The sequence below is a fragment of the Podarcis cretensis genome (genome assembly GCF_951804945.1).
Source record: "Podarcis cretensis genome assembly, chromosome: 4".
In the NCBI taxonomy this organism is placed as follows: Eukaryota; Metazoa; Chordata; class Lepidosauria; order Squamata; family Lacertidae; genus Podarcis; species Podarcis cretensis.
The window spans coordinates 86,855,672-86,877,609 of record NC_137173.1 but is presented as its reverse complement, the minus strand read 5'-3'; the positions used below and the strand labels follow the sequence as shown (position 1 = coordinate 86,877,609).

General features: G+C 42.8%; 1 long non-coding RNA gene across 1 annotated transcript in view; it reads right to left on the bottom strand.

The window, feature by feature from the left end:
* The window catches only part of LOC307214501, a 215,197-nt gene extending 194,698 nt beyond the window's left edge, over nt 1–20,499 (bottom strand). Inside the window, exon 1 of the long non-coding RNA XR_013838163.1 lies at nt 20,322–20,499. This is a non-coding gene — a long non-coding RNA (uncharacterized lncRNA). The remainder of the gene's footprint in view (nt 1–20,321) is intronic.
* Nucleotides 20,500–21,938: the final 1,439 nt, after the last annotated feature.

Below are 21,938 nucleotides of genomic sequence, written 5' to 3'. Positions count from 1 at the left end.
CACCCAGCCTGTGGAACACCTTCTCATCAGACGTAAAGGAAATAAACAACTATCTGACTTTTAGAAGACATCTGAGGGCAGCCTGTTTAGGGAAGTTTTTAATGTTTGGTGTTTTTATTGTGTTTTTAATATTCTGTTGGGAGCTGCCCAGAGTGGCTGAGGAAACCCAGCCAGATGGGCAGGGTATAAATGTTAAATTATGATGATGAAAGAGCATATCTCGTGAGTTTCCATATATTCCTGTCCCAATTTTATAATAAAACTACAAGTCTGATGTGTGACCTTGTCTCTATCTCATCTTTGCTGAACTGTGCTACCTCTCAGTGTTCAAACCATGGCACTGAGGAGATTTCACCCCTCCCATATCCAAGAATCTCCTGAGGAGCCTGCTGATTCTACAGAGAGGAGGAGCAATGTTCTGCTTTCTACTTAGTCAGTCAGTGAGTGAATCAGCCAGTGAGTGAGTCAGTCAGTGTATCGGAAAGAGAGAGTGTGTGTGTTAGAGATCGTATCTAGAGATAAGGTTGCTGCTAAGAGCAGCTGCAGACTCTCAGTGTAGCATTGATTTATGCTTAGATCTTTTAGCTCTGTATATAGTTTTGTATCATAGTTGTAGCTATAGAATAAAAGGAAGATATTCTACAGAGCTGCTCTCCGAGTGGTTTATACTCTGCAAGACTCTGCAAAACTCTGCTGCTCAACGACTGTATTATTGAGCAAGTGAATCCGGTGCTCTCAGCTCTAAGCTGTGAGTCCACAGCACGGTGACCTGTCCCTGTGAGAAAAGTGGTCGCTGGCAGTGCTACCCAGCTCGCCTAGCCCAGTCGGGGTTGAAGTGCATGAGTCCAGTTGGTGCACTGGCTCAAGGGCGATGCTGACAGGCGCGCCCCTCTCCTCTGTGCAATGGAGGAAATGACAGCCCCTGAGAGGTGATAATCCTGGCAGTGCCATCAATGCTGGCAGCTCCTGCAGTCTGTGAGCTGGGGCTACTGGTTCCGGCGCATCACTTGGGGCTGGACTTTGGCAGTGGCAGTCCCTCCTCTTCCACCTGCTTTCCAGCAGCTGCTATGAGCTGCCCGAGGAAGGAGACCAGTAGCAGCAGCTATGGAGCAGCTCAGCCAGCTCATCCTCCTCCCCAAGCTCAATGGCAGAGGTTCTGGAGGGGGAAAGTGGGACATTCCCAAATCCAAATGGAAGTCTGGAATGCTTCTGTGAATCTGGGAGTGTCCCACTTAAAACAGGGCAGTTGAAGGTTACATATGTTCTTGGATTATGTCCTCAGCCAATGTCTCAGTGAAATGACTGAATCATTGAAAGTACATCTTCTCCTTCAAATTAGAGAGTTTAATTTTTCATCTAGAGTCTGGCTTCTAGACCATAGTTGATTTTTTTCTAAGTGATTCTTATGTAATTAATGCTGAAGCTGTTTTGCCAATGCAAAACACTCATTAGCAATTACTTAACTATACATATATTAAAACTTAATTAGTAAATAAATTAAGTATATAATTAATTGCTTTAATCAGAGGGCTTTTAATATTGCAATTATCATTTGATATACAGACATGTTGCAAATACGTTTCTTGGAAGAAGAAGGAGAAGAAAACACCCCATGCAATGTTAATTAATCATTAAAACATATCTTGCTACATGCTCATTAATGATTTATTTCAAACACTGGGACAGATCCTTCTATCAGCTGCAAGGAAAGACAATTTCAATCAGTATCAGTAAAATTCTTGTTATAAAGCACCTGAAAAACCTACACTTTTATTTTCAATTGTTGTTCAGGGATTCCATTCAGACCCCAAAATTAATCTCTTTCCCTTTGCTCTTTCAGGATTGTGAATTCCACATGAATTTACTACCTGCTGTCCTGCAGTGCAGATTTATTTTATTTTAAACCCATATTCTGCAACCAGAAGACCAGAATTCTGCAACAGAGTTGGCTGGTGCATGTTTTTGTCTGTGAATGCATAGTTTAAGGCAAAGCTTTCCAAACTTTTCAAGTTCGTAAAACAGTAATTCAGTTTTACTAGCAAAGTGGGAGTTAAACTAACCCCTTTCCAGCCCCTGGAGAAGCATGGGGAGTGTTCATGCAACACACCTACACATGATTCATGCAGACCTTGAGACGAGGGTAGAGGGTTTTCTCAGCTTGTGTAGGTCATGAAAGGGACAGTGGATACTGCAATTATGTGGTTTCGTCACTAGATGGCACTGGACTTAGTTGTGCCTGGGCAAAATCAGGATGTTGCTGTGCCTATTCTGGTTTAACAAAGACAATACAGTAGAACCTCTACTTATGACCGCCTCTACTTGGGCCCGATCCAAGTTGCAACTGTGGCAAACCCGGAAATAAATACCGGGTTTGCCGCGATTTGCGCACACACAGAAGCGGCTTCTGCCGTTTGCTCTTCTCTAGCTTCCTGACAAGTGTGGGACAGAAAAAGTCGCTTTAGATTAAAAATATGGTTTCCATTGCAACTCAGAATCATAGAATTGTAGAGTTGGAAGGGACCCTGAGGGTCATCTAGACCAACCTCGTGCAATAGCAGGAATATGCAGCACCATGCTCTTACCAACTGAACTGTGAGCCTCAGGAGCCACTGACAGCCTTTTCCTCCATAAATTTGTCTAATCACATTCCACATTGTCATCCACAAGTCATCTACATTGGTGGCTATCACTGTATCTTCAGGGAGTGTGCTCCATCTTAGAAGCATAGGATCATAGAACTGGAGAATAGGAAGGGACCCTGAGGATTATCTAGTCCAACTCCCTTCAATGCTGGAATCTCAGCTAAAGCATCTGTGGTGTTCACACAAGGTCCCCGGACGTTTAACGGTCTATTGATCCCTGTGCCACCACTGTGCTTGCTTCCCCGCTGCCACCAACCCGTTACTCTCGGGTAAAACACTGAGTCCAGACAGTTGCTAAACTTGAACCAAATAAACAAGTTTATTTTATAAACATTAACAAGTTTATGACTTCTCAGATAAAATTCCTGTCAGTATCTTAACTTTCGTTTCTTTACCGGCCTTTACCTACCTAATACCTTCTGTTTGATTATCTCAACTGTTTGAGATGATCTCTCACTCTCTCCCATCAGACTAGCCCAACCCACAGATTTATCCTCTCTGTCTCTTCTAACTCCAGACTGTCTTTTCAACAACTCTAACTCACTTCTCTTGGGTTCCCATTGGTTAGTCGTTTTACAATTAGTTAACCCTTTCCTTATGAACCCAGTATGATGTCACACATCTAGGAGGGCAAATGCCACATAATCCATGACAGATGGCCATCCAACCTCTGCTTAAAAAACTCCAAGGAAGGAGAGTCCACCACCTCCCGAGGGAGTCCATTCCACTGTTGAACAGCTCTTACTCTCAGGAAGTTCTTCCTGGTGTTTAGTCTGAATCTCCTTTCTTGTAACTTGACACCATTGGTTCCAGTCCTCCCCTCCAGAGCAGGAGAAAACAAGCTTATTCCCTCTTCCATGAGATAGTCCTCGAGGTATTTAAAGATGGCTATCCTATCTCCTCTCAGTCTCCTCGTTTCCAGGCTAAACATACCCAGATCCTTCAACCTTAACTATGTATTGTGTGAAGAAGTGCTTTTTTTTCTGTATCTCCTAAATTCTCCAACATTCAGATACACTGGATGGCCCCAGGCTCTAATACTGAGGTCGAGGAAAAACCTCTCTCTAACCAATTTCTCCATACCAATTTTATACCCCTTTATAATTGTTCCTCTTAGTCTCTCTTTTCTAAGCTGACTCCCCCCACAAAAAATGCTGTAACCTCTTCCAACCCCTTCATCATTTTGGATGTCCATGTTCTTGCACCTCTTCCTGCTATGCCCTTTTCAAGGTTTGGTGACCAGAATCGGATGTGATTTTATTCTTATATAAATTGGTCTTTTAGTTGCTCTTGATTAGTCATGTTGCATACACTGCATGGATCTTCCTAATTATTCCTACATAGCCTTTTAAGTTCACAGTATTAATATTTCTGTATTGGGCATTGTATATCAATACATTTTAATTCATTTCAGTGGCAATCTGAGGTCCTTGCTACTGGTTCCTCTTTTCCCACAGGAGTGAAATTTCAAACTCAGATTAACATAATTGCATAATGTAGAAAAGCATGGGAATTGGGTTAGTGTATTTTTCTTGCTGCTAAAAAGGGGAAATGAGGATTAAGAGCTCATTCCCTATATACTGGAAAACATAATTTATAGCTATTTTAGTAGAACAGGAACAATGAATTATAGAAATCTAGGTAAGCTGCCATCTATTAAAATGCAAGTTGAGCTCTCACAAAGAGGATGGTTTTAATATCAAACTCTGCAAAAGCCTTAAGATTAATTTAATCAACTGGCAATCAATTACATCAACTATTAGCCCCTTCCTATCGCTAAGTGAGCCCAAATATTGCACTACATATGTAACATGGGGGTTGTGGCTGCAGAGTCATAAGTTAAAAATCAACAAAGGCATCACAGAAGTAACAAATACTACAAAATATAAGGATCACAGCAATGAAATTAATGATAGGCTTAGACAATGCCATTCCAATACAGCAACAAAGCTGTCATGTCATATCATATCGAATGGCACTAAAAAATTGCAGGTTGAAATCCAAAAACGAAAGTGGAAAAGTCACTTTTCAGCCAAATAACTAAAGGAATAGTGTGTCCGAGCCTGGTAAGCCTCTCTGGAGTGTATAATAATAATAATAATAATAATAATAATAATAATAATAATAATATATTATTTATACCGCTCCCATCTGGCTGGGTTTCCCAAGCCACTCTGCGTGGCTTCCAACAAAATATTAAAAGTACAATAGTCTGTCAAACATTAAAAGCATTCCATGTCAAGAAGGAGGGAAAGTGGGCACCCTTGGCCCCCTAGATTTAAAGGCCCGAGTTGCCCTGGCCTCACATGAAGTCTTGGGTTTGCAATTTTGGGAGAGGGGAGACTGCCCACTGGGGAACGGGCGAGCTGGTGAGGCCCCCTAGATTTAGAGGCCCTAGGATTCAGCCTACTTAGCCTATATATAAATCCGGCACTGTTCTCAGTGTCCCTTCATTAGTTATACTTGCTGAGAGGTTGTTTTTTTTTTAAAAAAAAAAGTTTGACATTTTACTACATTTTTATATGTACTGTAAGCTGCTTTGAGTGGCTGGGGAAACCAGTGGGATATACATAATACATAATAAAATTATTGTTATATTGTTATTGTTATTGTTCTTCTGTCCTATATTGTTTCCTTGAACGCCTTGCCACATCTAAGTGACCCCTTTTCAGTGTGTGAAATATTATTTAATTCTACATTCCTAATCTCACTAGGAAGAAAATCTCATTGAACTCCCAAATAAACATTTTTAAGATCGGGGTTAATTCTTGAGATATGCTCATTAGTCATCTGAGAGTGTAAGTAGAAGCTTAAATTATTGATTGATGAAAAGTGGTATCATTTCAAGTTTTATGGTAAGCGACGTGCATAACAAAGCATGTGTTTTACACTGCATCAGATTCATGATATGATTCACACACGCAAAGTCTGGGTGGAGTTCTTTCCCAATCTGACTTCCCTGAAGTCTACTGCTCACATACTTTAAATCTGCTTTCTCAAATGTGAAAATCAGGCACATCCAATAGGTTGATCGCGATCTACTGGTAGATCACTGGACGTCTGTGATAGATCATTGGTAGATCACTGGCTCCACCCAAAGTAGCTCAACAACTTTGGCTCCCCTAAAAAAGCTCAACATTTTTGCCTTGCACCCCCAAAACAGGGCTTTCCTCCCTAAAAAAAAGCTCAACAACTTTGACCTGAACCCCCAAAAGGGGGTAGTTCACTGCCAGTTTGTAACTCTGTGAGTAGATCACAGTCTCTTGGGCGTTAGCCACCCCTGGTGTAAATCAATCCATTGGTGACTCCTGGATGGTAGGGTGGAAAAAGAAAAGATCGTGGCTGCTGTATTTGGAAATAGGGGTGTTGTTGATCTTTTGAAAACACAGGCAAGGGATTTAGTTTAGGGCAGAGTTTTTCCCAGTTTAGGGTAGGAAGTTTCCCAGACATAGCCAGAATACAGCTGTCAGAAGCAGTGTCTGGGTGGAAGTCTCTGGAATGTCTGGGAAAATCCAGACATACGGCAACCCTTGCCGGAAGTCTAGATTTTGCCGAATATCCATAAAAAATAGTTCAAAACTTTTTCCTTTTCCTTTTTTTGATTTCGCAAAAGAAGCACAACTTTGTGCACACAACCCCCCCCCCACACACACACACACATACACAAAAACTCAACAACTTTCCCAAAAGAAAGCTCAGAACTGGCGAAGTCAGAACTGAAGCAAAGAACTCATACATTAGTAGCGACTGTTTCTGGGACATAAAGAATCTCCCCCTTCTCTTTCAAAACATGTTGATTAGTAGCTGCTTTTTATGCTAAGATTCCAACACAGAATGTTTTATTGTTTGAAAAAGAAAAGGATTTGATTCTCCGCATCACAGGGTTGCATAAAAGAATAGTATAATTAGAAACAATGGCATAGACAGTGAAAGTTGTGAAGTTTTGATCTCCTCACAATGCTTTTTCTGCCAAGTAAAAAGAAAACAAAAAGACCGTAAAAGAAAATGTTTTGTGGGTCAATCCTACGAAATGTGAAAAGCTGGTTTGATCGTCCTAATCACTTTCTGGGGTGCATATAAATGTGAAAAAGTACCTCTCCTTTTTGTTGCTTTTTCAATACTCAGCAAATATACTGGCTTGCAAGTATGCTTACTGTAGACATTTTCTAGTCAATGAAATGTACTGCCCTTACATAAAGAAAAATGGGCAAGGGAGCTAGATTTCAGGACAATACAATCCTATGCATGCTGACATAGAAGTAATAGGTAAAGGGACCCCTGATCATTAGGTCCAGTCATGACCGACTATGGGGTTGCAGTGCTCATCTCACTTTATTGGCCAAGGAAGCCGGCGTACAGCTTCCGGGTCATGTGGCCAGCAGGACTAAGCCACTTCTGATGAACCAGAGCAGCACATGGAAACACCGTTGACCTTCCCGCCGGAGCGGTACCTATTTATCTACTTGCACTTTGATGTGCTTTCGAACTGCTAGGTTGGCAGGAGCAGGGACCGAGCAACGGGAGCTCACCCCGTCGCGGGGATTCGAACCGCCGACCTTCTGATCGGCAAGTCCTAGGCTCTGTGATTTAACCCACAGCGCCACCTGCATCCAGGGTTTTATCCCAAGTAAGTGTGTGAGCAGCAGTGGTTAGCAAGGTGGTTGGAACACAGAGTGTTGCTGCCGCTTACTGAGAGAGAGAGAGAGAGAGAGAGGGGTGTGTGGAGCTCAGCATGGTGGGGGCACAAAAACACACAAGCGCACAACCCCTCACTGCCTTCCCTGTCTTGCTTATCGATGCTGGTGTCTGTGATTGCACACAATGTAAGAAGATGCCAAGAACTGCAAAACCATGGAAGAAAGATGCATTGTTTAAGTTACTTCCAAAGTTCCTGGTTTTTCAAATCTAGAGTACATCTCGAGTATTGGGTTGAATTCAGTCTAGACAAATGTAGTAAACATGGCTAGTTAATGCATGAAGGGGTTAAGACCACAGAGCTGCATTCCTAGACTCAGTTAAGTCACACACCCTCACCTTTGACACAGAAGGAAGTGAAGCTTCCTTTGTTCACCGTCTTCCACCAGGTAACATGTCTTCAAGCCCAGACAGCGTGCTCAGAAGTATTTTTCTGTATTTTGCAACCCAGTAATTTTCCACCTGTGTTCTTCTTGCTGCTGCATGGAATAGCACATAAATCTGGCCTTTGAAGTTTGTAAGTCAAACATTTAAACTTACTAATGGCATGGTCCATTCCTTCTGAGAGGGGTAGAAATGGAGGAGCTGTAAGTGGACTGAACAGGGTATTAAAAGGATCTAACAGCCTACAATCCTAACGCTTCACTGTCGCTGCACATTTTGTGACTTTTAAACTATGCTGCATCTTATTTTTAATAATAATAATAATAATAATAATAATTTTTATTGAGTTTTCAGTTTTTTAAAGGTAAAGGTAAGGGGACCCATGACCATTAGGTCCAGTTGTGGCCAACACTGGGGTTGCGGCGCTCATCTCGCTTTATTGGCCGAGGGAGCCGGCGTACAGCTTCCGGGTCATGTGGCCAGCATGATTAAGCCGCTTCTGGTGAACCAGAGCAGCACACGGAAACACCGTTTACCTTCCCGCCATTTACCTTCCCGCCGTTTACCTTCCCGTTTACCTTACCTTCCCTATTTATTATTTCAAAATAAACATTTTGCAAACTTTAAAATATCCAATGACTTCCCTTCTTCTCCATCCATTGTTCATATTACATATCACATATTCCTGCATATTTTACTATAACCATTCAAATCATTTTTTTTTTTACTTTTACATCAATCAAATATTGTTTACTCTTCTGAATTTATCTGAGTGCTGCCAGCTTTTTCAGCTGTGTACAATTATTTTCCATATATTCAACAAATATTTTCCACTCTTCTTTAAATATACGTTCTTCTTGTTTTCTTATTCTGTGTGTTAAACCTGGAAGTTCTTCATATTCTAACATCTTAAGTTGCCAATACTCTGCTGCATCTTAGGACAGTCCACACTAGTGGTAAACTTGACATGTGTCCATATTGGCATGGGAGTGATCACTGTGGAAGTAGTATTCATGCTGTTAAGTTAAATGTATATTTTAAAGAGGACTGTACACATGTAATGCCCTGAGTCAAACCCCAACTGACAACATTAAACAAGAGTCAAAATTCAAAGTCAAAGAGAGACAAGATCCCGGTTTGAATTAAGTGCATATTCCATATGGAGTGTCCTACTTTCAAAAATGGCATCTGAACCTCCTCCCTCCCTCCCTTCTGTCTTCAAGTTCAGCAGAAATTGAGTTAAGCAAATGTTCTGTCTGAAGGAACATGAAAACAGGAGTCCAGTTCTAACCCATCGTTAATAATAATAATAATAATAATAATAATAAATTTTATTTATATCCCGCCCTCCCCAGCCGAAGCCGGGCTCAGGGCGGCTAACAACATTAAAACAGTGTGACATTATAAAACATTATAAAAATGAATTAAAATCAAAATTGATGGCAACCATAAACTAAAGCTTTGTAAAGATTGCCAGAGGAGGGGGTCAGGCTGCGCCCTGACCAAATGCCAGGTGGAACAGCTCTGTCTTGCAGGCCCTGCGGAAAGATGTCAAGTCCTGCAGGGCCCTTGTCTCTTGTGACAGAGCGTTCCACCAGGTTGGAGCCGCAGCCGAAAAAGCCCTAGCTCTAGTTGAGGCCAGCCTAACCTCTCTGAGGCCTGGGACCCTCAAGGTGTTTTTATTTGAAGATCGTAAGTTCCTCTGTGGGGCATACCAGGAGAGGCGGTCCCGTAGGTACGAGGGCCCTAGGCCGTATAGGGCTTTGAAGGTTAAAACCAGCACCTTAAACCTGATCCTGTACTCCACCGGGAGCCAGTGCAGCTGGTATAGCACCGGATGAATGTGATCTCTAAGCGAGGACCCCGTAAGGAGTCTCGCTGCGGCATTCTGCACCCGCTGGAGTTTCTGGGTCAGTCTCAAGGGCAGCCCCACGTAGAGCGAGTTACAATAATCCAGTCTGGAGGTGACCGTCGCGTGGATCACAGTGGCTAGGTCAGGGCGAGAGAGGTAAGGAGCCAACTGCTTAGCTTGGCGGAGATGAAAAAATGCCGCCTTTGTTGTAGCTGCAATCTGCGCCTCCATGGAGAGGGAGGTATCGAAGATTACACCCAAACTCTTAACGGACGGTGCTGGCACTAATTGCACCCCCGCAAGAGATGGGAGTTGCCCCCTCAGTCCCATGTCGTCCCGTCCCAGCCAGAGGACCTCATAGTTACCCATCATAGTTTTATATATTTAAGAAATCCAAATCTACATGTTTCGTTGCATGTGCTCCAAAGGTAGATCCCATCCATCTCTTTAAAAAAATAAACATGAGAATGTTCACCCACAATCCTTTTAGCAGGAGCAGCCAATGTGCTGCCTACAAGATGTTGCAGGGCTACAACTCCCAGTATTCCTGACCATTGGTCATGCTGGCCGCAGCTGATGGAAGTTGTGGTACAACAATCTCCAGAAGGCACCATGTCGCTGGATGGACACTCTCGCCAACCCTGCTGCTCATCAGACAATGGCTTTTTCCTACCCTGCAGCCCTAAGAGCCTTTCCCACACCATGACTTTGAGAAGAGCAGAAGCAGCTAGGAAGAGAGAAGAGTTCAGAGATATTAAAAAATAAATAAATTATAAGTTGTGTGTCCTTGTTTCTCAATATGATCCTTTTACCCGGTTTTGTATGTTTTGTGGTATTTTATGCATTGCGACTTGCCATTATTTTTATCGTTTAGTAATTCTTTATTGTAATTGAGAAGTGTAAACTGTTTAACTATCATTTGCTGATATTTAATATTTTTGTTGTTGTTGTTTAGTCATTTAGTCGTGTCCGCCTCTTCGTGACCCCATGGACCAGAGCACGCCAGGCACTCCTGTCTTCCACTGCCTCCCGCAGTTTGGTCAAACTCATGTTTGTAGCTTTGAGAACACTGTCCAACACTGTCGTTCCCTTCTCCTTGTGCCCTCCATCTTTCCCAACATCAGGGTCTTTTCCAGGGAGTCTTCTCTTCTCATGAGGTGGCCAAAGTATTGGAATCTCAGCTTCAGGATCTGTCCTTCCAGTGAGCACTCAGGGCAGATTTCCTTCAGAATGGATAGGTTTGATCTTCTTGCCATCCATGGGACTCTCAAGAGTCTCCTCCAGCACCATAATTCAAAAGCATCAATTCTTCGGCGATTAGCCTTCTTTATGGTCCAACTCTCACTTCCATACATCACTACTGGGAAAACTATAGCTTTAACTATACGGACCTTTGTTGGCAAGGTGATGTCTCTGCTTTTTAAGATACTGTCTAGGTTAGTCATTGCTTTTCTCCCAAGAAGCAGGCGAAAAGCAATGACAAACCTAGACAGCATCTTAATATTACTATTACACTGGTACCTCGGGTTAAGAACTTAATTCGTTCTGGAGGTCCGTTCTTAACCTGAAACTGTTCTTAACCTGAAGCACCACTTTAGCTAATGGGGCCTCCTGCTGCTATCGCCCCGCCGGAGCACGATTTCTTTTCTCATCCTGAAGCAAAGTTCTTAACCTGAGGTACTATTTCTGGGTTAGCGGAGTCTGTAACCTGAAGCATCTGTAACCTGAAGCGTATGTAACCTGAGGTACCACTGTATATTTAAATAGATTATTGAATGTTGTTTTGTTTGATAGGACTTGTGTATTTTAAAGCTATTGTGACTTTTTGGTATTGATCAGATTGTTATTAGGCGTTTTTTCTGTCTATTTTGTTGTTTCTTCAGCTTGTTTACTGCCTTGTATATAGTAATAGAGAAAGGTGGTATACAAATTAAAAGTGAAACGAAATGACTGTTGATTGATGGGAGCTGGATTCTAATAACATCTGTAAGGTGACAGGTTCCTCAACCCTGTCTTTCTTATTTTGCAACTTGCCTGTCTACAAAATAGCATTGCACATGCTAAAGAAATCTGACAAGTAATTTTAAACTGTAAATGAAATTAGATCTTGTCCATTTAAAGAGGGTCACTTAATTTAGCCAAACAGCAGCTTTCATTAATCAGTGTACAACAAAATTCTTCTGTTACCTGATTTAACCCATGCTTAAGCAGGCTTTTTACTGACACCAAGTAATGCAAACAAGGATCAAACAACTTTAAGTATGCCTACAGCAGGGGTTCACACCACTTTGAATATATTTATTTTAAACAGATTTAATTAAACTGATCATAAACACCCATGAGATGCAAAACCCTTTTTGCTCATCAAATTTATTCAGAGTTATTTAAGCAACAACTTAAGAGGTTTTTCTAACATCTAAATGAGACAAACACTTAATAGAGCAGACTGAAAAACTACAGGCCTCAGAAGTCACTGTCACATAATGTAGAAGACAGGATCCTCAGGGTGCAAGGAGCCCAGCTAACTCCACATTAACAATAGCAGATACACCTATATAAGAATACAAGGGATTGCTGAATTCCTAGAGAGTCGGTGTGGTGTAGTGGTTAGAGTGTTAGGCTAGGACTTGGAAAACCAGGGTTCAAATCCTCAGTCAGTCATGAAGCTCACTGAGAGATCTTGGACCAGTCACTCGCTTTCATCCTAACCTAAGCCCCGGGAGAATGGCTAAGGGAGCTGGGCATGTTTAGCCTGGAGAAGAGGAGGTTAAGGGGTGATATGATAGCCATGTTCAAATATATAAAAGGATGTCACATAGAGGAGGGAGAAAGGTTGTTTTCTGCTGCTCCAGAGAAGCGGACACGGAGCAATGGTTCCAAACTACAAGAAAAAAGATTCCACCTAAACATTAGGAAGAACTTCCTGACAGTAAGAGCTGTTTGACAGTGGAATTTGCTGCCAAGGAGTGTGGTGGAGTCTCCTTCTTTGGAGGTCTTTAAGCAGAGGCTTGACAACCATATGTCAGGAGTGCTCTGATGGTGTTTCCTGCTTGGCAGGGGGTTGGACTCGATGGCCCTTGTGGTCTCTTCCAACTCTATGATTCTATGATTCTATGATTCTACCTCACAGGGTTGTTGTGGGGGTTGAATGAGGAGGGAAAGAACCAAGTACATCACCTTGAGCTCTTTGGAGAAGAGGTAGAATATAAATGCAATAAAAAAATATAAAATTGTGGAATGGGTGGGGAGCCAGCAGATAGGAGACAGGTGCCAAATCCTAGCTGCACCTGCCTTTTCTTTGCTTGAGACAAGTGTTCAGCACCTCTCTCCAGCCCACTCCTTCTCCAGCCAAAATTGTCATGCGCAGGTTGCGTTAATGTCATGCGCAGTTCACCCCACCGTTTGCCTCACTTTCAAGGCACCATGAGGCCCAGCGCAAAAGGTAATAAGACAAATTTTCTCACTGTAGTTTTCATTATCTGGTCCTGTGACTGAAATCATTCGGGTTCAACCTGCCCTCCTTCCACACCTCAAAGGCCATCTCCGGCTATAGAGATTGAGTTGTTGGGGGAGTTTTGGTGTGTCCTAGGGTGCAACCTCAGCTCATGCAGGATGACGGGCCCAACACACTGTTGAAAAGCACAGGCGCATGAGAATAAGCGCATCACTATGTTTCAATAGAATGAAACATGCCTAAAGGAGTGTCTCCACCCCCGTCAATCATGCCCGGTCTACTCCCGGGTGGTTCCCTCACTGTGAGAAGTGAAGTTACAGGGAACCAGGAAGAGGACCTTCTCAGCAGTAACACTCTCCCTGTGGAACACCCTCCCATCAGATGTCAAGGAAATAAACAACTGTCTGACTTTTAGAAGACATCTGAAGGCAGCCCTGTATTGGAAAGTTTTTAATGTTTGAAATTTTATTATGTTTTTTATTCTGCTGGAAGCTGCCCAGAGTGGCTAGAGAATCGTATCCATATGGGCAGGGTATAAGTAATAAATAATAAAATTACTACTACTATACTACTACTACTATTATTATTATTATTATTATTATTATTATTATTATTATTATTATTGGCAGGAAAAAGATGGAATGGTTTCCATAGTGCTTACTAAGTTTAGTCATGGGTAAGCTTCCAGACAAATTTGGTTATCTACTGGTCAAACAAGGACCCAGTTACACCCCACCCACCCACCCACCCACCCACCCACCAATATATGTAGGGTCAACACTTCAAAACCTCACTGCACCATTCAGTCATCTATTCTTGCCTTCATCTAAACTTCTAGACACCATTGCTTGATGCAGCCTGTTTCGCCTTCTTGCATGCTAGGGTTGGCCGTGTTGCCTTCTGCCCAATAAGAGGAGCCACATTAAAGTACTACATTAAGCGTACCTGGCTCCCAGTACGTTTCCAAGCACATGTCAAAGTGTTGGTGCTGACCTTTAAATACCTAAACGGCTTTGGCCCTGCATACCCGAAGGAGCATCTCCACCCCCCATTGTTCAGCCTGGACACTGAGATCCAGCTCCAAGGGCCTTCTGGCAATTCCTTCACTGCGAGAAGTGAAGCTACAGGGAAACAGGTCTTCTCAGAAGTGGCAACCACCCCATGGAACACTCTCCTGACAGATGTCTTGTGGGACCTCAGAACCTGAGTTCTGGTGCCACCAGAAGTCAGGTTCTGAGGTCTCGCAAGACCTTGGGAAGCATCTTCAAAGGAAGGCTAACTGGTACCCAGTGTGGGGTGTCGGGGGCCCGGTGATGCATGCACATGCGCCGTATGTACAGAGCATGTGCAACGGTGCTATATGCTGCGCATGTGCGTGTGCAGTGGCATCGCACATGCGCAGTACATAGTAGTGCCATGCATGCGCCACCGGGCGGTTTGCCGACAGCACCACTCGAGTGCCGTACAGACAGCGGTGGGATCCTCTGCTTGCGGCTGCAGTGCCTTCTTTTCACCCACCCTCAGAGGTGGCCTATAACCTCACTTCCCGCTGTGAGGGAACTACTAGAAGGCACCCACAGCAAGATCTCAGTGTCCGGGCTGAATGATGGGGTTGGAGATGCTCTTTCAGGTACACAGGGCCGAGGCCATTGAGGCCTTTAAAGGTCAGCACCAACACTTTGAATTGTGCTTGGAAACATAGAGCAGAAGGGATGAGGTAGTGGGGAGGTCAGTGCAGTGCAAACGCACCAGCAGAGTTGATCTGGCACTCCCACAAGTGTGTTTGCACTGCTATGACATGCCACTGCCACTGCCTCTGCCTCTGCCTCTACCTCGCAGTAAGCAACAGCAACATGGCTGACTAGCCCTGCCACATCATCCAGTACTGAGCGCCATGTGTACATCTAACCAGTATGCCCATCATCTGTAAATGTTATACACGCACACAAACACATCCATCTTTCCTGATAGGAATCCAGGAAGTGGTAAAATCATCACCAACTTCCAACCCTTGGCTGGGGATTACAAACGACATCTTATCAAAGAGTTGCAAGCACACTGTGGTATGCCATGACTTGGTAAATCATTGCCTGAATTGACTCTCTGACAGGACCTTTGCGAGGGCAATAGCGAACATGTGATCATCAGTTGAAGATGACAGGTAGGAAACACAGAGCCTTGCTGAGGTCACAGTATGAAGCAAAAGAGTTTGATTCGTCATCAATGCTGCCAGATTACCGGGGATGTCATCAGATGTGCCAATAAAGAAAACAACGACAAAACTTAAGGACAGAACCCATTTCGTTCCTGCCCTTGTCACTATAAGCCTTGGAAAGGAGCCACACTGCTCCTTTTTTAGCTAGTAACGTCTAATGCAGGAAGACAGGAATAAGCAGAGTAGAAGCACCTGTCAGCTCTATTTCCTACTCTCCTTGATTAGCATGAAACATTAATAGGACTCTCAGAAATTCTGGTCTGAAATGGGCTTTGCCTGAAAATGCGTCTGCCTTTATGATACTAAAGCTGCTATTTCTTTTTTTAAAGAAAGAAAGGGGAGGGAAGGAGGGAGACAGTGAGAAAATGAGAGGAAATATTCAAAGAAGCCTTGAAATTTCTTTCTCTTTTTTTTAATCCAATGACAAATTATTTTAATAATGGCAATCGTGCACTGGGCCATTTGTATAATGCAGCCCATTAAAATCCCCCTCCCCCCCCCGCATTAAATGTGTTCTTCCTCTTGGCTCATCTCTCTCTCTTTCTCTCTACCAAATGACACACACAAAATGATACATCGTGCTTCTCGCAAAGAATTGAAAATGAACACCCTGTAATGGGTTAACGAACATTTTAATAAAATTTTCATTGTTGCACATTTCACTTCTCCATACCGAGAGCCAGGACTGTATCAGTAACCCCAGGCGATGCCTTAGGATGAAACAAATCACATGGTACCGAACTATTTTCACCTATTTATCCTTCTCCTGAAAATATATTCATAAATACAAAATGAAGCCAGCAAGCAAAGCCCGTAAAATGATACCTAGCAAAGATATTGCCTGGCGGAGCCAATGTCCTGTGGTGTTGATGCTCTACCTTTCTCATAATTTTAGGGGTGCAGTGTGTGTGTGTTGGTGTGTGTTTGCCTGATATGCAAGGTAGCACACTGCAAAATCCTGCTAAGAAAATTATTTTCTTACAAATCTCAAAGCCGGTTCCCACGCCTGGCCCTAGTTCATTTCCACAAATAACTTCTCATGCAAACAAGCCTGTTAGCATAAAGCTGAGCCATCGCAGCTCTTCTTACACGCACTGGAAACGAAATGGCAACTTCAAGCTCACACTGGCTGAATGATCAGATTGTGCAAGGCTGGAAGTCCTGGGACTTGCGACTATGTAGTAGTTAAACAACTTCTGAACTCCACACATCTGGTGCAAACAGCCTTGGACAATCATCTGTGCCCATCATCATCACACCCCTGAATCTCCACGTGAAATAACTTTTTTGCATCCTGCTCCACCATCTAGTTAAGCTGGTGATTTGGATCCAAAGGCACTCAGATTTCCCACACAGCCCTTTGAATTCCAGAATTTGATTTACTACACCTCACCTCTAGACAATGAGGTCACAGACACTCCTGCTATGTACCGCAGGCCTGGACATTGAGCAGCTGAGATTATCCTGGACTTTTGGATACAATAGCCCAATGGGTCAAACTGCTGTAAGGCTAGTTACAGGTAGGTCTGCCGTAGTCGAAACAAACAAAAAAATCCTTCCAGTAGCACCTTAGAGACCAACTAAATTTGTTATTGGTATGAGCTTTCGTGTGCATGCACACTTCTTCAGATTCTTCAGATGCTATAACACTGCAATCCTGCACACATACTGCTGGGTTCTGTGCCCAACTGAAATGAATGGATCTTCATTCTGCGTAGGCATGGCTAAGATAACACAGCTCCTCCCTACACCTCTTCCTAATGGCTGGAATTTCACTTTTTTAAAAAGTTGCACATGCCCAGTTATGGATTTGGGCTCAAGGAAGTAAACATACAATATATCGACAGGGGAAAAGCTGTAACTGCTTGTGTATGAACACTAGCTAAATCAAGGCAACTATGTAGAAGCAATCCCAATTATATCAGTGAGTTTCCTGTGTGTCACGTGTTCCTGGTCCAGACATTAGTCCCAATGGAGGAAGCTGCTCAGCTGAGCAATGGTTTCAATTTCTCTCACTGAGCTGGATCCTGACTTTTGCTGGAATCCTACTTTCATTTACCTGGAAGTAATCCCCACTGGATTCTACAGGACTTACTTCTGAGTAGACATGGTTAGGATTGTGTAGCTGCACTTAAGAGCACACCCGCTGAAATCTTATTACATTCTTATATAAATCAGTGTGGTGTAAACTGGTTGTGATTATAAACTTTGATCCTATTAACCTCAATGGGTCTAGATTTGGAGCCACCCCCTTTGTATTTGCACCTAAACTGTTTGTTTTTACCCATAAATTGTATTGAACCCATCCTTAAAAAGTCAGGTTATATGGTAATCATTTGTTTGGTGTGAATTAAATTAGACTTTAAAGTGCAATATTATTTGCAAACATATTTGGTGATCAACATATTCCTTATTGTGAATTATGCAGTGAAGAATTGCAATTCTGTTACAGACCAGTGATTGTATTAGACAAATTAGCTATAGTGTGTGTGTGTGTGTGTGTGTATCAAAAACAACAAAGAATCCTGTGATATCTTAACAAATAGCAATTTATTATGGCATAAGTTTTAAGATACCACAAGCCTCCTTGCTGTTTTGCTACAACAGTTGCCCCTCTGGAAATTGTTGTAATGAACAATACCCAAACCAGCATCTTAACTGGTTCTCCCTGGGTTGTAAAAGGCAGAAAGGATATGAACTTTCATTGGTAAGCAAGCGATAAACTTTGTAGTTATTTGCCAAACTTTCCCCAAACAACACAGCCTGTTCATGTTCTCTTAGATGTCTCACTGTATACAATTCGGCTTATTCCCAGGCAGGTGTGCAGATGTCTACAGCCTAAAAATACCAAAGCAACTGTTTTACATTCTACTTTTCACATATTTCCTCTTTTGAAAAGCTATTATTGCAATAGGAACAAGAGAAAATTAACTGAGGGTTGGATTTGGAAAATAATCACTAGTAGGGTTGAAATCCCAAGATCATAGGCGTACTTACTTGGGAGTAAGTCCCACTGAACACATTGGAACAAACTTTTGAATAAATATGCTTAGGACACCTGGGAAAAGAAGGCACAAAATAGTAGACTAACTTTAACATAAATATGGATTGACTTCTGCATAAACATCAGTGGCGTAGCGTGGGTTGTCAGCACCCGGGGCAAGGCAAGTAATTTGCACCCCCTAACCCGTGGATTTGCGCCCCCTAACCCGTGGATTTGCGCCCCCTTACCCTAACCCCCAGATGTTGCGCCCGGTGCGGCCGGCCCCCCCTGCACCCCCCACGCTAGGCCACTGATAAACATGCGTTAGTTTGGATGCTTAGTTTACAAACCTGCACACACACCCCCCCAAAAAAATCCCCATTGATATTTTTGAATTCCTGCTGATTATTACATATGCATATTTGAATGACAATGAATAGATAACAAATATTATATCTTGCTTAACTATTCCCTCCTTGGAAAACCAAATTTCCAAGAAAACCCAAAGCAGAACAGAGGTCTCTTTGTACAGATCATTTTATATAGATATATATATAAAGAGAGAAGAGAGTAATAGACCTGGACAGAATAAACTCATTGGGGAAATTATTGTTTATTTACAACATTCTGGCAACACACATTCTACAAAGAGACGCAACAGGGCTTTTGTTTTTACTGTACACTTTTTGCGAGTTTTCATTCCCTCCTTCCATAGAGTGGGATATTTCTGCTCTGATGAAGCCACTGGAACCCAGCATGCTGGTGAAGTGTGTGGCTTATAATTTTGGCCATATACATATATATGTTTGTAGGTCCCTAGGAAAGAGAACCCTCCCCCCGCATTTCTAAAATAGGCTAATACGCTGCATTAGAATAAGGACTACAATGCATATTGTCTGCCTCTGCAGCATGGTCTAGTAAAAAACGCCTCGCCGCCTGCTAGCTTGTCAATCTTTAATAGAAACTCATCAATTATTTGTGGGCACGAGATTGAAGCAGCTAATAGCTTAAATATATTCCTCCATTTCATTGCATCAGTAGCTCTAAATTAATGCCTTCAATTTCTCTTCTTTGCCCATTAAAAAAAGGGGAGAAATATAAATAAATAAAGCAAGGCAGATATAAAAATTATCATTTGAATAAACAAGTAAACATTTGGCAAACAGAAAGAGAACAGAAAGTGTTTTAGGGTTGGTAAAAATGTATATATATATATCCCCCAGTCAACAGAACGAATGAGATTTTCTAGCCTACTTAATATGAAATCTTCTCTCTCTCTCTCTCTCTCTCTCTCTCTCTCTCTCTCTCTCTCTCTTCTCTCTCTCTCTCTCTCTCTTTTTTGCAACTGCTAAATCAATTGTAATTATTCCATGTATATCAAACCAATTTTTTAAAAAGGTAAGGGGGTTCAACTTTGCCTCAACTTTGATTTCTTAATTTGTGTGGCTTCGCTCTGTATTGACCTGCTGCAAAGCTATTTACACCTTTCTTTTTTTTAAAAAAAGTAATAAAATAAAAGAGAGAGAAAGGAAGGAAGCTTGTAGGTGGGACACGCACAGCTCCCCATAAAGCAAAGTCTCCTCATTTCAGCTAATTAAAAAGGAGGCTTCCGTGACATTAACAGGCAATAAAGGGAAATTTATAGGCAGATGCGGAAGATTGCTGTCCAAAAAGTTAGCCCACAACTTGACAGAGAGCTGCTTTTGCCAATCACATGCCTCAGCCCTGCACTGCTCCCTTGACCCCCAAGTCCTCTCTCAGAGAACAGATCCTGGCATCTCAAGGCACATCAGAACTTGCACCAGCAGCAACGACGGTTCCAGGAAGCACATCTGAGCAGGCAATGGGTGCTCCCATGCCCTGACCCCACTGCATGCAGCGAGTGAGCCGCCCCCCTCAGAAAAACAGAACAAAAAAAAGGAACCCGGCAGCAGCGTTAGGAGGAGCAGCTGCAAGTTTCCTGACCTAAGCCCCAGTCCTGCCACAGAGCTCCCCCTTCCTTCCTCCAGCACGCCGCTCTTTCTAAAGCCAGCTCTGCCGCAGCCTCTCCTTCCAGCAGTACCCACAGAACAACACAGAAGAGATGACACACTTACTGTAATATCCCAAGAAGCAAAGTTCCCATCCCAGAGAGAGGCACTCTTTGCATTGATTCCATCCCCTGCAAAAGGGGTTAACCCCGATGGAAGAAATATTAACGCCCAAACATTAGGCAGGCAGCCTACTTTGAGAGGTATTACATTTTGTTCCTAGCCTGGACGATAAACCCTGGCGAAACCTGTTGTTTTTTCCTTTTTAAGCACCTTGGCGAATGAGGCTTAGCACTGCATCCAGTCGCCAAAGCCCAATCAATATGGAAGGAGCGGTATTTTATGATTGGAGAAGTTGTTGTGTTTTTGGTGGTGAAATTCATTATTTAGTATCTGAACCCTCAGCATTTCAGTATCATTTATTCATAAAGTCCCTTTTTGCCAGGAGGAAATGGATACAGCTGGAGAGAGAGAGAGAGAGAGAGAGAGAGAGAATGTGTGTGTATATGGGTGTGTAAGAGAGAGGGAGAGAGAGGGAGGGGAGACGGATTGATGATATTGATCAGGTACCATCTTGAAACAAAGGCAAGGTGCTCTATTTTACTTGACAACTGTGACACATAAAAAACTAGCGAGAGAGGGGGAAGGCTAGGCCCTTGAACATCACAGGCTTTAAAAAGCGTTTGAAGAAGCCATTATGACAAGCAGGTCTAGGCAAGCAGCTGCAAAAAAAAAAAAAAAAGTATTCAGAAAGTCATTAAAAAATGATGCTTTGTTTGCCTTGTGAATATGAGGTTTGTAGCTAGCTGCACAGCACTCTCCTACAGCGAGGAACGGGGAGGGTTTCCCTGCTACACCCATTCCTACACTTCCCTTCTTCTTTTCTCTGGGAAGAAGGGGAGGGAAAGGGAGAAAGGAACAAAAGGACTTTTGATTTATTTCCTTCTCCAGATTTGAAACGTCACATTCTGGAGTTGCAGCTTTTGAGTCGCTCGTTCCTTCAGAGACGCAGCCAGGTTACAGAGCAGGCTCAAGAGCTGGGATCTTAAAAGTTGTTGGAAGTTGAAAATAAAACAAATGACTTCCAACTAATTCAAAGAGTTAAAACCGCTGCCTGCCTGATGTGTATGTGAGAGAGCTTTTTTTACCTTGGCTTGTTTTTTAAAAAGGGGGGGGGAGGAGGATAAAGACTGACGAGCTTTTCTGGCAGGTTCATCTGTAGAAGCAACACAAAAATTGTTCCAATGGACATTGCTACAATCTAAAACAAGGACATATGCCAGAAGGGTTAAGCTGCCAATCAAGTTTATCACGTGATCAATGTTAAGGAGGGAGGATTAGAGAGAGTCTAAGTCAGGGGTCAGCTAACTTTTTCAGCAGGGGGCTGGTCCACTGTCCCTCAGAGCTTGTGGGGGGCCAGACTATATTTTGAAAAAAATATATCAACGAATTCCTGTACCCCACAAAGAACCCAAAGATGCACTTTCAATAAAAGGACACATTCTACTCATGTAAAAACACCAGGCAGGCCCCACAAATAACCCAGAGATGCATTTTAAATAAAAGGACACATTCTACTCATGTAAAAATATGCTGATTCCTGGACCGTCCGCGGACCGGATTTAGAAGGTGATTGGGCTGGATCCGGCCCCTGGGCCTTAGTTTGCCTACCCATGGTCTAAG